Source organism: Cimex lectularius, unplaced genomic scaffold (genome assembly GCF_000648675.2).
Source record: "Cimex lectularius strain Harlan isolate CLEC.00 unplaced genomic scaffold, Clec_2.1 scaffold263, whole genome shotgun sequence".
Classification (NCBI taxonomy): domain Eukaryota; kingdom Metazoa; phylum Arthropoda; class Insecta; order Hemiptera; family Cimicidae; genus Cimex; species Cimex lectularius.
In genome coordinates, this window is record NW_019392788.1 from 153209 (window position 1) to 171186 (window position 17978).

At 36.2% G+C, this 17978-nt stretch overlaps 1 protein-coding gene across 5 annotated transcripts in view; it reads left to right on the top strand.

The window, feature by feature from the left end:
- The window catches only part of LOC106667006 (protein phosphatase PHLPP-like protein), a 227194-nt gene that overhangs the window by 122090 nt on the left and 87126 nt on the right, over positions 1 to 17978 (top strand). The gene's annotated exons all lie outside the window — the stretch shown is intronic.

Below are 17978 nucleotides of genomic sequence, written 5' to 3' on the forward strand. Positions count from 1 at the left end.
CGACCTTCGGCTTGATACGCCACTACTCTACCACTTGAGCTATCGTGACCTCTATCCACTCGGACACAAATTCCCATCTCAACCCCACCTTTTGGATTTTCCCTCCTTTTTGCCATTTTTCAAAGTTAGTGCCCGAGTGGATCGAAGTAACGATAGCTCACGTGGTAGAATAGCGGCGTATCAAGCCGAAGGTCGTGTGTTCGAATCCCGCTCGTGACACTGACTTTTTTATCTCAGCTGAAAACGTTAATTAATTTAATGATAATTTTGATTGTCGGTTGAGTAGGTAATAAAACAATTTAAATCGTTTGTCTGTTTTTTTAATCGTGTGGGTGGATTCCAAGTTTGTCTTCCATCAAATGTAAGTCCTAAATGGTTAACTTTGTCGGATTGAGGAACAGGTTCATTGTATATGTATTCGCTAGGACAAGTGTCACGACGGAGGGGTTAAACTTTATTTTACAAAAATTGCTCCATTTTTCAATTATTGATATGTGGTTTTGTAACATAAGTGAAGCTTGTGTAGAAGAAGGATGATTCGTTAATATGGCGATGTCATTTGCGTTTGTGGCGGCAAGTGTACTCTCATTTGTAGTTATATCAGAAGTAAAAATTGTGTACAACAGCGGAGCGAGTATTGACCTTTGTAGCACACCTGCAAGCACTTCTTCCATCTCAGAAGTCTCCGTACTCTTGTTTACTGTGAAAAATATTTCCTTAAGGTTTCATTGTATAATCAGATAATAAGCCTGGGGTAAAAATAACTTTAATTTGAGCAATAATCGCTCGTGCCATTGTAAACTTAAAAATATTTTAGGGACATTTTACTATTCATAACATGTCTGCCGGACATTCAAAAAAATACGCATATAAAATTGTTTGCAAATTGATTTGATGGTTTTTAAGAAAAGTGAACAATTTGGAGGTTTTTCTCTGCTTTTAAGTTTTATTAAAATAACTAACGATAGTACTCTACCCTGAAGATACAAATAACGAACAAAAGTTTTACAATTATGTGAAACAATTCAAGTATCAAATAATGATTTTATGTGATAATATATCACGCTGAAGTGAATTGTATTGGGATGGCACACATTTGTTATTTGATGACAATGTACGAGATTCCTGACATACTCAGCCTTGGTCGAGCGGCGATACAATCCCGCAAAGCGCCCAGGCAATGCCGGTTAGTCTAACGCATCGAGTGTGGATGTGAGTCCAACGCGAAACGAGTTTCGGTTTCGCGACGGTGAATATTTCCGACAATTTGATTTGTTACGCACACTGCTGGCAGACATTCTATTTTTCAAGTGATGATTTGAGCCGGGAGAGATTCGGTTTGAAATCGACATTTCCTGTTCGCTTCTGGCGACGGGTTTTCGTTTTCTTTTGATCTTTACTCTGCGTGTCTTGAAACAATTCATTGATGAAACAAACTGCAGGTAGTAAAATGGGACACTTCTATTTTTTCTAGATCAAAACTGAATGTAACTAAAGATTTTACCACCGGGACACAACAACAGTTAGTAACTGGCTAACATTTGTTAAAATTTTTATTTGCATTGAGAAAACCCACTTATTTTCTTCACAGCCACCATGCCTATACAGTTTAGATTTATAAAGTCATACTTTTGTTTAGAGAAGGCAAAATAAGAATTTCTTACCGTTTACTACTCATTAAATATATGTGGGAGATCCGCATTGCTCTGGTCCTAGGCTGGCTAGTTTTCGAGAGGCTAGAGTCCCTCACACACAAACACACACACACACACACACACACACACACACACACACACTCCGGAGCCTGAAGGTCCAGTTGAATACGAAAGTCGAGTTGAGAGAGATCCTACATTGTGAATTGTTAAATTCACTAATTTCGTTGTCCGCTAGACCAATTAATTAAGGTTTTTTAGTTGAGATAAAAAAGTCAATGGCACTTGAAAAATGGCAAAAAGGAGGGAAAATTCAAAAGGTGGGTTTAGATGGGAAGTTAGTGTCCGAGTGGATCGAGGTCACGTTAGCTCAAGTGGTAGAGCAGCGGCGTATCTAGCCGAAGATCGTGGGTTCGAATCCCGCTCGTCCCATTGACTTTTTTATCTCAACTAAACAACCTTAATTAATTGTATTGTTAATTGTGTTGATTAAATACAACAATGTCAAGAAATAATAATTTGTAGGAAGATGATGAGTACATGGCTTTCCTGTATACACGGTCGTCCTTAAAAGGACAATTAGGATATTTAACGTCCGCATCTAGCCTATTCGGCTTTATCGGACGTTTTGATTCTCAAGATGAGAGCTGACGCGCCTCAGCATACGACAGATGGGTGTTACAGCCGCAGCATTGGTGTAGAGGCAGTTCATTCCGCTTGTCCATTCCGAGTGGTCGGGTCCGCATTAAGCATCAAACCGTATGTCCCGCGCAAAGGGCTACCTAAGCCGAAATCCGCTTCCGGTTTCGTTTAAAGTGGAATTGCTAGCCACCCCCCTAGAGGAGACTGCCTACGGTAAAAGCCACCAATCGAGCTCAGCCTACACCTGCGTGCAAAGCATACTCGAATGGGAGCAACCGATTCGCTACCCATTTCCATCCGCCACTACTCACGCATTCGCGGGAGTCCGACAGCGTAGACTGAGCGTCCTCAACGCTACACTCTTCGATTGTCCGATCCTTCATTTCCCGTGAGGCCGCGTGAATAACGATGGTCATATTCAAGTTTCGAGCGAAGGTCACAGATAGAAGACAGCCCCTTCTTCAGGTACCCGCCAGGGGCGTCACCACGGCCAACTACGAGTCCTTTCCCAGTGAAACAGGGGCTGAACCTTGGAACATTTCTGTTACCCCGTAGTGCAGATGGTTATGCACCCTCCCCCGTCTATGCAAACAGGATCTGGTACCCTAACCCTCATGTGCCTCTGGTAAGCCACCCGCCGCCCCATGCCGACCCGAGGCCGACACGAGTACAGCTTGTCCTTTAGAGAGGTTGCCACGCCCTCAGGGTTACACCATTATTTTGCGCCCTGGGATATGGACAGGAACGTGCCAGTCGCTTGATGGAGGATCTGCTTCAAAATTTGCAGCCGAAGAACGGTTTTCATTTGACTTCATTTCACCCTGAGCGCGGCAAAAATGCAATGCTACTATTAAAACTTTTCAGTTAATCTTTTGTACTGAAATTATTTTCATACACATATCAATGTAATAAACATAATATGTTGACAACAAAATTCGTAGATTGCAGTTTTAAATAAGGGTAAAAGCGTAAAAGGTGATGTGACATGTCTGAGTCTGCTCTTCTGCACTCCGCCGGTTGAATTTGTACTCGTATGTGATTAATTGTCTGGTGATTATCTTACTGAACATTGTTATACTTATTTTATGATTGTTATTTTCTGACGTGCTTTGGAAATGAAGCACAGTTATGGCTGAACAGGTTCCAACCATCAAACATAAATTGATAAGATTAACTGAACAGCTTAATTAGTAGTAAGTTAAATTTAATAATTTTAACCGTTTTGTATAACTTAGAATCTGAAATGTCTTTCTGCCATTTAGCAAATGTCAATAAATTTGACGAAACGTCGGCTTACATGTTCTTTTCTTTTATTACAGTTCAACATGACTGAGCATCACAATCTTCGAAAAATGTGATATGGATTGTTTGTTAGACTGTTATTCAAGAGAGAAGGCAGTAGGTTGAACTATTAAAAACCATAATGACACATTTTCTATGATTAGGTAGCTGAAAAAGCCATAACACATAAATAATGCAGATTATACTCAATTATCAGAAGGTCAAAAATCTCGGCAAGGGAAATGAGTCACGATTAAAAAAAAATCACTCCAACCTACCAATTTGCCCTATTAGGATTGACAGACACAAATTAATAGGCCGTTTCATCGGCTATACATTAAAGCCGTCATTTTACGACTGCCGTAAACTTTACGAGTCTGCCGATGGCTTGTAACGCACTTGTGAAAATCTTGCGCCGAGGGGGCGCCAGCGGCTGTCAAAGGCCGGATGAAACAATTCCTCCTGCGACATGTGTCCTCCGAGTCATCACCGTTACCTGGGGACATGGCCTCTCGGGATTTATAGCGTTCTTTCATTTTCCCCACACTCACGCACACACATGTCGCAGTAATCCACGTCGAGGAGCAAACACAAAGCGACAAAGCGACCGACGAGCAGGCACTTTTTCCGCTAACGTGCTCCCGGTTCAAAGATTTCCGCATACCCGACATTAATATAAAGAACTCGACAAACCATTTTCTTTTATGAACCTGATGGAAAAAGCATTATTAATAATTTTTTAACCCTGCTCGTTCTTGAACAAAAACATTACAAAATAGACGGATTTAAATAATTTATATTCGATGAAAACGGTTTCATAATGTTTGCCCTTTTTATATATCAAAATTGCTGTTAGGTTTTAGTCAAGTCTCGCCCACTTTTTAACGTATTTTAATTGAATAATAAAACTTAAAATTTATGATATATTTTTTGTTTGTACGAATATTTCAATACTTACAGCATAGTCTTGATGGAAAATACTATGTTCTGGAACATTTAGGTGCTCCTACACTGCGGTACACACAAAAACGGTGGGTGCCCGTACACATAGTACAGGAGGACAATAAAAACTTAAAAAAAAGAAAGTGACAGCGTTGTTGGGCCAGGTTTGCAGAGACGCTCCCACGTATCAAAAGCACTGGTGGTGCAAGAGTGGTCGCGAATATGTCCCCTATGGAAAGAAAGGTTGCCCAATTTATGCCATATGTTATTTGACATGTTAATGAATTTTATCATTTAATTTAAATGTAGCTTTAACTTACGAAAATAATTAAATTATAGTTTGTTTCCAAGTAGATAAAGACGGAGGATGTTCAAACATCATAATTATTCAAAAAAACGTTTCGATCTTTATTGAGATCATCTTCAGAGCTCAAAGTGTTTGTCTTCTGTGTAATTGTGCCATTCTTGCGTGTCGTATTGAGAGTGCGAAACGTTGGCACGATAAAGAAATGTTTTCAACAGAATAGAATTTTACACCACCCCAAACAGTAATATTTTTTTAGTTTTCACAAATGGCTAAAAAGCTTTAAAAAAAGTATTGTTCCTAGTCTATAATGTATCTTGTGTTATAGTGATGATGGAGTAATAGTGTTTGATTATATCGTCCATCGTCTTAGTGAAACATTTAAAAAAAGTTACATTCTGTTACTTTTCTTCCATATTTTATTGCCTAACATGTAACGCTGGAGCAAGAGGGAAGTAATTGTGCATGCGTTCAAGTAAAAGTTGTTTAAAAAGTAAAAATTCAATGGTAAGTCAATTTAGATTTTCAATAAATAAATCAACAATTTTAAACAAACAAATCACATTTATTTTCTCAAACATTAAACACACTGCCTTCTCTCTCTTACTCACTTTCTTTCTTTCTCTCCCTTTCTCTCTCCCTCTCTTTTTCACTCCTCTGTTTATCTGTCTTTGCTATTTCACTCTCACACACCCTTTCTCTCACTCTCGTTTTTTCTGTCCCTTCTCGTCTCTCTCTCTCTCTCTCTCTCTCTCTCTCTCTCTCTCTCTCTCTCTCTCTCTCTCTCTCTCTCTCTCCTTTTTCTCTGTCTTTGCTATTTCTCTCTCACTCTCCCTTTCTCTCTTTTTCTCCCTTTCTCTGTCTCTCTTTCACTCCTCTCTCTCTCTTTCATTCATCTTATTCTTTCACTCCTATCTCTCTCTCTCTCTCTCTCTCTCTCTCTCTCTCTTTCTCTTTCACTCCTCTCTCTAAGTATCTCAATCTCTCTCTCTCTCTCTCTCTCTCTCTCTCTCTCTCTCTCTCTTTCTCCCTCTCTCCTCTTTCTCTGTTTCTCTGTCTTCGCTATTCCTCTCTCACACACCCTCACTCTCTTTCTCACTTTCTCTTCCTTTTTCTCTTTCTCTCCCTCGCTCTCTATCTCTCTCTATCTTTCACTTTCTTTCTCTCTCCTCTTTCTCTGTTTCTCAGTCTTCACTATTTCTCTCTCATACAACCTCTCTCTCACTGTCTCTTTCTCACTTTCTCTCTTTCTCTTTCTTTCTCTCTCTCCTCTTTTTCTGTTTCTCTGTCTTCGCTATTTCTCTCTCACCCTCGCTTTTTCGCTCTCTCTATTAATCAATCTATGTATCTATCTATTTATTTAACTTTTTCTCTCCATTCGCTCTCTCTCTTTTTCCCTTTCACTCTCTCTCCTCCCTTTTTTCCTCTCACATTCCCTATTAATCCCTCTATGTATATATCTATTTATTTAACTTTTCTCTCTCTTCTCTCTTACACGCTCTCATTCTCACTCGCACTTGCTTTCTGTTTTCGCTCTCACTTACTCTCTTTTTCGACGCTTACTTCGTCTCTCTCACTCTCTCTATCTATCCATCGTCTATCTATTTAGCTATGTATCCATCTAGTACTCACTCTACATTGCTACCACATAATTATGTAAACAGTACAGATTATAAACTCAATTTCTAAAATAAAAAAAGTTTTTTTCTTACTTAATTTTTACAGGATTTTTTCTTTAGCTTAAAAGCTTTTGTTTCGGGTAAACGCGTTGGAATTTTAAACTCGTAAAACAAGGTGCACGGATAAACATAAAAGGCACGACGAATCTAAAACTACAGTTTTGACGGTTTCACGTTTCTGGCACGTTTTCCTGATTATCTCGTCAACGAAAAAAAAAATCGGCCAATTTGAAAATCGCCTGTCAGATAGATCGTTTTAATCGACCGGATAGTGTTTATTGCTTGAAAAAAATTAAAAACTTGAAAATGGCTTTCAACTTGTTATAATTAAGCATCTGGATGTTGTCAAGTAAGAAAATCTCCGTGTTGTTTGCTAGTTTTTTACATCGATATTTCTTAAAAAAATAGACCAAGTAATCTATTTTTTAAATTTAATAGAATTAAAGGTATGTTATTAGGTTCTATGAGCCGGCAGGCCCAGTAAAATTTATGTAAGCCACCTTTCCCCGATCAGATCTGTAATCATACGTGTGTAAAATTGAAACTGACATCAAAATTAAGAGCCTGTAGCTAGTTTTGCTACGCCGTAACACTAATAAAACCCGTGTGATGGACGTTTTGTGACAAAAACTGAATATTTACTGCCAAGACGTTACAACAGAGGATAATAGATTGGCCGAGGTCATGCTGCTCTACTTCTCGTATAAAAAGAAAGAGCAGTATAATTCAGCAGATTTCCGGGTTTATCTTGGATCAAATGATAATACACGGAATGATTTTCGTACGGGGACAAAAGACATATTTTCTTTCGTAAAGCCCAGAAGCACCATGTTATAAAACGGTTAAAAAAATGTATTTTAGTAAGAAACCACAAAGTCCAGTTGGCATACATTTTCAGAATTGTCGGACTAAAATTCCCTATTGTCCAAAGTCTAATTCTCAATTGTATTCAAGTTAATTTTGGCGCAAACTCTTTAAATAATATTAAGACTGTACAAACTTCCTTAATGTGAAATCAAAATGATAAAAAATCTAAAATAAAGTAAAATCATTATGAAAAATGAATAAGTTAAAAAAATAGTATAAATACACGAAAAAATTATAATTGAAAAAAAAGAATACAAAATTTTGTATAAATAAACTTAAATTACAGATTCACTAGTTTTCGTGGTCCGCTTGAACGATTAATATCTTTCAATTAATTAAGTTTTTAGTTGAGATAAAAAAGTTATTCTAGTTGATATTGATCGACCTCCGTAGTTTAAATTGTTGTATTGGAACTTCTTGAGGTCATTTACTTTTTGACCTGCGTAAGAATTTAATTTTAATTAATTGATTTAATTTAATTTTCCTTTAATTAATTAAGGTTTTTAGTTGAGATAAAAAAGTCATTGNCAAGTGGTAGAACAGCGGCGTATCTAGCCGAAGGTCGTGGGTTCGAATCCCGCTCGTGACACTGACTTTTTTATCTCAACTAAAAACCTTAATTAATTAAATTACAGATGCAATCAGGTCATATATCTTTTAAAGGAACCTTTATATAAAGGTAAGCTTTATAATATTATTTGTTTTTCCTCTCTATTCTTCCAAAAATATTACCGCTTGTTTTGAGATTTTTTATTTCTCAAAAAAATTGGTTTTTTGTTCTGAGAATTTATTAACATTTTCGTTGTATAAAAAAATATTTTTAACACTTTTTCTTTTTGAACTCTTGGTAAACATCTACACCCACGAACTTTGCAGGTTACCTTGTAACAGAACACAATGTCCTCCTGTGGGAGCACCAGCAAAATGTTTTTTTAGAACTGAATTCTTCGACGCAACAAGTAAAACATATAATTTTTACATAGAAACAATAATAACAGTAACATGAAAGTTTGAACAGCTACCATCCAGTGATAGCGAAGATGGACTCCGACCTAGGAGAGCGATGTCAAGTGTTAAGGTTGTCGCGGGGTGACGGACCGGCGACGCTTCAGTTTTCTGTTGGGATTATTAGGTAATGCGATGGATAACGGGTTTTTGACGAAAGGGTTTGGATGATGGGGTAGTTTGGAATGGAATGTTTTATAGCGGGATTGGGCCAGCTCGGTAACAAGAGGGACATTTAGGTCGGTATGGATGGTGTGATTGGATACATAGAAACGCTTAGCAGTCCCGTCAAGTTCAAGTCCGTATGTCCAAATGGCCAGGAGGGCAATGTAAAGTTTTCTTTTGTTTGTTAGTGAGAGCTTTGATCGTCTGTCGAGTAGTCGTTTAAGCATGAAAAATCGTATATTACAGTCTGTGCGCTTAAGTCGTGTATGGGGGTTCCACGTCAGTCGTTTGTCCAGGTAGAGTCCGAGGTATCGTACCTGGTTCGCAATTGGGATGGGAACGTTGTTGAGGTATACTGGTGGTAGTGTTTTCTTGTTTAGGGTAAATATTATGTTTGTTGATTTGATTTCGTTGATTTTGATTCTCCACTGTCGGAGCCAGCATTCTAGGATGTGTAGGTGATCTTGGAGACTACGAGAAGCTGTGACAAGATCTTTATGAGGAGAAAGGATTGCGGTATCATCCGCGAAGATGAAGGTGATAGTGTTAGGTTGCGTAGGTAGATTGGAGGTATAAATTGAGTAAAGGAAAGGACCGAGCTCGTTGCCCTGTGGGGCACCTGCTAGAATAGGATGGATAGGAGACAATGAATTTTTATCATTAACTGGGAAGTAACGGTCGTTAAGATAGGATTTTAGTATAGGTAATAGGTTGCTGGTAGGATTTTCTTGAGCTTCCACAGCAGCCCGGAGTTCCATACTCGGTCAAAGAAAACACCCAAAATGCAAAAATGTCAAAACGGCAGGTTGAAATCATGTAACGGGCTGGCAATGGCCATAATTTAACAAAATAGCACACCAAATTTACTTTTCTTTCTAAACCACATAAGAACCATTGACCCGATATGACTTTGCTAGGTTTGATTTCCAATCTGGTGCAACGATAATTTATTGCAATTTAATATTTTGTCATAAATCATAAGCATTTCTATAACAGCGGTTGTTTCCAATGGATTCTTTCTCCATCTCATTCTTGGGCTTTTTACTAGGCGTTAGTCCAAATCAGCTCCAGCGATCTTCGCCTAGGGGCATCGTTATAGCACATAGCAAAAAAGAAAAATATTAATGAGGAAAAAAAACAAGATGGATAATAAAGGGAAGTTTCTTTCTATTCGTGACCGCCAGAGGGGCGCAACTTTCTCCGTCCGGCTTTCCCTGTAAATTCACAAAAAGCTCAGTTATTACCATTGAGCTATCCGGGGGCCTGCCTCCGGCGTTCCTGATCGGCTCCCGGCAATAAACATAAAATCGAAACGGGCCCCGACACGCACTTAACGGGGCATGCTGTTCCACAGAAATATGATTTTGTACAAGGTCACAGTATTTAGTATTTAACTAAAGTTTTAAATAACAACAGCACATACAAGTAAACTTTTAAAGTAACTCCTCGTTTATCATTGTTCCGACACTTCAAAGCTAAAGGTTCCATTTCTAAAATAGTTTTAAACAAAGCCTGGCCCCACTTGATTTTACAAAATATAATCACTCTTAAAACGAAGCTTACCATTTTTAACGCGATATATCTGGCTAAATTGTGTTATGGGTGTCAGACATGGGAGCTTTCGAGATTTTGAGAAAGTGGAAAAGATATTTTATTAGAACGCTGTATTCATTGCCTACTCCGACTCCAAATTTCGCACTATATCTGGAAATGCTGTATAACCACTTTTCATTTATAAGTTATGACGCCATTTTGAATATGTAATCAAATCAATGGAACGCCATGAGGGAAAACCTTCTAGGATTACAGAGGCTGAGGTAATCAACAGATAGATCTCATGGTTTGCTCACTGGCATGAACCTCCTGGAGGAAGTATCCCCGACTTTAGATGACACATCTTCTTGGAGAATCGTTTATTGGCTCCGTTAAATAAAATCAATGCCCACCATCGAGAGGATTGATTACAAAACGCCCGCTTTAGTGAACACTTTCAAATTTACAAGGAACTTAGAAACGACAAGGCTTTTTTGACTTACAGAAATGTACCTATAAAGATCTAACCCAGACAGAGCTCTGCTGGTTTTTCAAAATTCTATGTGAGGTGGTACATTTCAAGTCAGCATTATAGATCTAGGAAGACTTAATTACGAAATTAATTACAGTTTTTAGTTGTGATCATCTCATTTGTCGGCGAGAATCAAATAGATTACACGACATTTGAAAAATGACAAAAAGGAGGGAAATTCAAAAGGTGGGGTTGACATGAGAAGTTAGTGTCCGAGTGGATCGAAGTCACGATAGCTCAAGTGGTAGAGTAACAGCGTATCTAGCCGAAGATCGTGGGTTCGAATCCCGCTCGTCACACTGACTTTTTTATCTTAACTAAAAACCTTAATTATTTGAAAATAATAGTAATCTTACAATTAATTAAGGTTTTCAGTTGAGATAAAAACGTCAAAGGCACGAGCGGGATTCGAACCCACGATCTTCGGCTTGATTCGCCGCTGCACTACCACTTGAGCCATCATGACCTCGATCCACTCGGACACCAACTTCCCATATCAACCGCACCTTTTGAATTTTCCCTTCTTTTTGCCATTTTTCAACTTTTGTATCTCAACTGAAAACTTTAATTTATTGTAAGATATTAATTGGTCAAGTAGACCACGAAATTAGTGAATTTAGTATTAGTGAATTTATGAAAACGTGTGAAATTGGCGTCTTAAGAAGATGTGGAATGATTGAAACTATTTTAAGGAATGTAAACCAAAGAAAATACTTTTAAATTTCATATATATATATATATGTATATATATATATATATATATATATACATATAAGGTGTCAAAGTATATGACCTTATTAAATCATAAGACACAGAAGGAAAGCATTGATATTGTAGATAATAAATATAAATCGTATGTCCTGTGCCAAAATGAGACGTGCATCATTTCTTACGCATAGGATGAAAATAAATTGCTTTCAGGTTTTGCACTGTTATATTTCATCCTCCAACTAATCTTTTATGTTTCAGTGGTGAAAAATAGTGAAATATTAACGAAAAACTTGAGCACACTTTTCGTTCTTGTTGATGGAATCTTGTCGGCGATTTGATCAAAGGCAGCTATCAGATATTACGTTGTAAATACAAATCCACGTCATGCGATCTCTGATTAGATCGGCCCTTTCCAAGACGAAAGAGAAACAGTTGCTTTTATCCTTATTGAGCGTAGGTCGATAGGGTATAAATTCAGCCATCCGACACGGAAGTCCCTGACATTTGATTTACTGTTCCACTATATTTTTCTAATTAAGCCATTATCAGTTCTGTAACGACTGTTTTACTTACCTGCAATAATGAAATACAGCTTTACACAGCTGTTCTGATATTTCTGAATATTTTTCTTTCCATAAAAAACCTGTTTTAACAACTTGTTCTGAAAATTTATCAATTCTATCATTGTACAAAAAATATGTTTTAACAGCTATTTCTGAAAACAACTTTTTATTCTGTCAAAAAATTACCGCTTATTTTGATTTTTTTATTCCCCCAAAAAATAAATTTTAATCGTTTATTCTGAGATTATTAGAATGTTTTCTATTGTACAAAAAATTGTTTTAACAACTTGTTCCAAAAAGCGATTAACTTTTTCTCTATAAAATAATGGTTTTTACAGCTTGTTTTCAAAAAATTTTATTCTAGAAAAAGTTAACTAGTTCTGAGATTTTCTTAAATATTTCTAATAAATCGTTTCGATTAATTATGCTAAGGTTTCTATTAAAAATTTATTTTGAATAATGGTTTATTAGCACCTTATATTCTTTTCAAAAACTCTAATTTGTTAATACATTTTATTTTTTATTTTTTAAATCTTTGGTTATACTTATTTTCTAAGAATTAATGAATTTTGGTGAAACATTTTGGTTCTAAGGCTAATTTCGATTTTTCTTTCTAAATATGTTTCTAATTTTTTATCTTTTAAAAACAATAAATTATTATATATTAGATATATTTTCCAATGGCAAAAAGGAAGGAAAATTCAAAAGGTGGGGTTGAGATGGGATGTTAGTGTCCGAGTCGATCGAAGTCTCGATAGCTCAAGTGGTAGAGCAGCGGCGTATCTAGCCGAAGATCGTGGGTTCGAATCCCGCTCGTGCCATTGACTTTTTTATCTCAACTAAAAACCTTAATTAATTGACCACTAAAACTTATGAATTTTAATAGTTTTAACAGTTTTTCTACGTTTTTTTTTAATTTTTGTGATACAATTAACAAAACAAACAAACATTATTCAACAAAAAACAAATTACCAGCTTGTCCGTACCCATTTTAAGCATTTTTTATTCCACAAAAAAAATAACTTTACCAGTTGTGTTGGGAGAATTTTTACTTTTTGATTTCTCCACAAAAAAAACGTTTTACAACTTATCCCGAGAAGATGGATTTCTTTCATTGTATAAAGTACTGGTTGTTCTGAAACTTTCTAACTTTTTATTGTTATTCTTCCCTATAATTATAGGATTTTAGGACTATCGTATCGGCATAGATATTCTTTAAAATATTTGTTATTATTAGTTCTTAAATTCACTAGTTTGCGTGGACCGCTTGGCCAATCAATATCTTTCAATTAATTAAGGTTTTTAGTTGAGATAAAAAAGTCAGTGTCACGAGCGGGATTCGAACCCACGATCTTCGGCTAGATACGCCTCTGTTCTACTACTTATCGTGACTTCGATCCACTCGGACACCAACTTCCCATCTCACCCCATTTCATTTGTCGCCGAGAATCAAATAGATTACTCGACATTTGAAAAATGGCAAAAAGGAGGGAAAATTCGAAAGGTGGGGATGAGATGGGAAGTTGGTGTCCCATCGAAGTCACGATTAATTATTAGTTCTGATCATTTCTTTTTCTAATGTGACTCTTTCCAGTCGTCTTTATGAGTGAAACAGTTTTCTGTCCTAAATTTTACCTTCGTTCGTAAAGACTAACTATTCATAACAACCTATGTTTATAGGCGGTATGAAGTTATGGCATAGAAAATATCTAAAAGGTGAAAAGGCATCACTGGCTCGCTTATTAACCTAGATATCGCTAGCATTTATTACGCTAATATTTTATGACATACGATTTCCTACACAAAAAATATCACCTAGCCTTAAACAGTTAACAACTTGAAGTTCACATAAAATATCCCAGCAAAGATGTTATCAGTCTTACTTCTTTAAATTGCACAATTCTGGAAAAAACCTCCTGTATGATTGAAACGAACGAAATTTAAAAACACTATCATCTTACGCCAGGTTGTTAAGTTTTTTAAATAAATTATTTTTAAAAACATATATCGGGTTGTCCGGAAAATAATGCAGGATTTTAAGTTTTCATTAAAAAAAATCTATATAAAATATTCTGTTTACGTTTACAGGATTACTCATTTGTATGAATGTCAACACTCCAAATGATATTGTTTGTTTACCTCTGTAGCATTCCGCTACTTGGAAATAATTCAGTCATCCTTATAATGTCAAAGCGAGAATTTCGTACGATTTTCTTTTACGAGTTTAAACTCGGCCGAAGCGGAGCCCAAACTGCTAGAAACATTAACCAAGTCTGGGGCGAGGGTTGTGTTAATGAGTGCACTGTGCAAAGGTGGTTTAAAAAATTTCGGGAGGGAGATTTCAGCCTTGAAGATGAAGAAGGTCGTGGAAGGCCTTCCTCTCTTAATGATGATGTTCTGCGATCAGTGGTGGAAGAAAACCCCAAAACAACTGTTCGAGAACTTGCAGAGCAACTCAAAGTCAGTAAAACGACCGTCGCTGACCACCTCAAGGCGATTGGAAAAGTGAAAAAACTCGAAAATTGGGTTCCACACTCATTAAACGATCGCCAAAAAAATCAGCGCTTTGATGTTTGTGCATCACTTCTTTGTCGAAACAAAATTGACCCATTTCTGGCCAGAATTGTTACATGTGACGAAAAGTGGATTCTCTACGATAACACTAGACGTTCTGGACAGTGGCTCGACAAAGGAGAAGCTCCAATACATTTTCCAAAGCCCCCAACTCATCAAAAAAAGGTAATGGTTACGGTATGGTGGGCTTCATTTGGTTTAATACACTACAGCTTCTTAAATCCTGGCGAAACCATCAATGCTGAATCATACTGTAACCAAATTAATACCATGCATCAGAAATTGGCAGTAATGAAGCCCTCTTTGGTCAATCGGAAAGGGCCCATTTTGTTGCATGACAACGCTCGACCACATGTGTCACGTGTAACGTCACAAAAATTATTGGAGCTTGGCTATGAAACTTTGCCTCACCCACCCTACTCTCCGGACCTCTCGCCTACTGACTACCATTTTTTTAGACACCTGGACCACTACTTACAACACATAATATTCAAAAATCAAACGGAACTGGAAAATGCATTTATTGACTTTATCAATTCTAAAAATTCTGAATTCTACTCAGACGGAATTAATAAGTTACCAACACGTTGGGAGAAATGTATTGAGAGTATGGGAAATTATTTTGATTAAAGAACATTGCTTTAAAGTAACTAGTTTCTTTTTTTTTGTTTAATACCAAAATCCTGCATTATTTTCCGGACAACCCAATATTTTCAAAAAAAATTATTTTATCTTCCAACAATGTAACAAGAGAACGCAAAGATGGTGTAAAGGGGTCAAATCGCTATTAGTCAAGTTTCCGGTTATTAAATCCCCTTCAACGTTACAATTATTGTTCAATTTAAATCAAATGATGAATTTAATGTACTTACTCAAGCTTGTACCGCCCCTGATGGAGATGTAATTTACTCGGCAATCAATTAACTTCCTTCTGTTAAACCATTCTTCCGTCCCATTTATTCCTATTTCAGTAAGATAATCCAAGGCCTGTGATAACACCATTGCTACTCAAATCACACAGAGATATAAATTGGAAACCTCCGCGTCAACCTCCTATCACCACTTAGAAATAATCGACAATTACTGTTATTTCCACTCATTCAGCCACCACCTTTATTGAAAAGCGCAGGGTCAGCGCAATCTGGCACTGATGTCCGTGATTAGCGAACGATCTAACTAACGATTAAAGGAACAAAAATTTAAGCAAGAACTGGCCATACTTAGGGCCTAAATGTACAAACAACACGTTGCTCAAGAAAAATCCTTGTGGTACTATGCCCGTAAGAGTCTGCCATATATGGACCATATTCCCTCTATACGTTATAGTAAAACACACCTATAAGTAGTAATATGTGGTGTTAACACTTGAACCAAATCAAATTCCGAAATTGTTAAATCGTTTTCAGAGCATATTTCAACATCAATTCCACATGATACACATGACCAGAATCACCAGCATAATATTGAATACGATTTGAATGTTTCTTATGCTATCAACCAGCTTTCACTTCGATGTTGATAAGAATTCGGGTTGTGATCTTCAAAACATACAATGGTATTATATCAATGCCCAAGCTTTCGACAAGTTTTATTGCTCCTTCAAGGGATCGACAGACACACAGGAACTGGTAGTTATAAATTATTTTGTCAATTTGTCGCTACTTGCAGAAACAAAGTCACAACATAAACACGTTATACAAATTCGTCATATATATACATAAATAAACAAAAACCTCTTCTTCACTAGCTTCTTTATATAAATAACAATTACTTAAAATTGATATTAATAAAATGTTCTGGTACATATGTATCACAGGCGTTTGACTAGAAATTGTGTGCTTATCACGTTATCAGGTGAGAGGTTCTCCAACCCTGTCACCTTTGATAATAACCATTTTATACTATTATACTAGTTTTATATTAGTTACCTTGCTGAAATCATCAAACCAAATGAAATCATCAATGACAGCTTAGTTGAAGTAACAACCACATCACAAGAAGAAAATATAAAGTTAATTTCACCTAAAGAAGTAGCACAAGAAATTAAAAATTTACCTGCTAAAAAGACTCCAGGAAATGACCTTATCACTGGAGAAATACTAACAAAACAATTGCCGAAAAACAGTACAATTAAACTAATATACCTATTGAATGCTGCAATCAGACTGAAATCTGTTTATTTTGTACAATTTTCGAAAAACAAGATCTTAATTTCTAGTATATTAGTAATGTTATCACAGCATATTTATAATAAATATATAAATAAATAAATAAATATATATGTATACAGGGTGTCCCAGTTCCTTCTGACGAAACTCAGGGAATCGATTCTACTCTTCATTTTGAGCAAAAAATGTTCATGAGAAAATTTTCGGAAAGTTCTCTATTTTGAAGATATTCGTCAATTTAGGTTTTTTTTTTACTTTTCACTACCTTACCACATAAAAACGCTTACAACTTCCAAAATGTTGAAACTACAACAAATCCAATTACNCTTAGCTCACGTTTTCCAACATTCAATTGTTATTTTTCAACTCTACTAGAACGTTATTTAAAAACCTGGATATATCAACGTAAAGCATATTAGATAAAGAAGTTTTTGTGAAATTTGACAAGTAGTAGGTATTTTTTGTAACCTCAGTAGAAAGTGCAATCATGACCAAAATTTTAAATTTTGTAATTTTGACATGTTCCAACGGAAATTGGTTAACATTTTATGTCATTCAGATTATTACAAATAAAAGTATCTTACAGCAAATTTAGCGTTCTTTCAAATGGTGTAATTGGATTTGTTGTAGTCTCAACATTTTCATGAGGTCATGTACAAATGGGATGTGTCGGTCGTTATGAATAGTATGATATAAAACATAAACGTTAGCTGATTATTCAGAAATCGTGAGATGCGGTCTGGTGTGAAGTAGGTTTCAGAAAAACATTTTCTTTATCGTGCCAACGTTTCGATCTTTATTGAGATCATCTTCAGAGCCTGGGATTTACAAACATTGTTTAAATTTAACAAATGCATGTAGGATGTGGAAAAAAGTGAATTTATACAATGGAAAAAATATATTTTTTATATTCAATCAAATTATTTCTACTTTGTTTACGCAGAAAAGTGAGTAGAGTGAGTAGAAATACTTTGATTGAATATAAATTTTTTTTTTTTCATTCTATAAATTCCCTTTTTTCCACATCCTGCATGCATTTGTTAAATTTAAACAATGTTTGTAAAACCCAGGCCCTGAAGATGATCTCAATAAAGATCGAAACGTTGGCACGATAAAGAAAATGTTTATCTGAAACCTACTTCACACCAGGCCGCATCTAACGATTTCTGAATAATCAGCTAACGTTTATGTTTTATATCATACTATCCATAACTACCGACACATGCCGTTTGTACATGACCCCATGAAAACCCGCTATACAAAAGTTCATCAATCACTGAGCATCCACAATAATCTTCTGCAATAGTACGACGATTTTAACTTCCAACCCAACTAGAAAATCCAACAAGACGAATGAAAC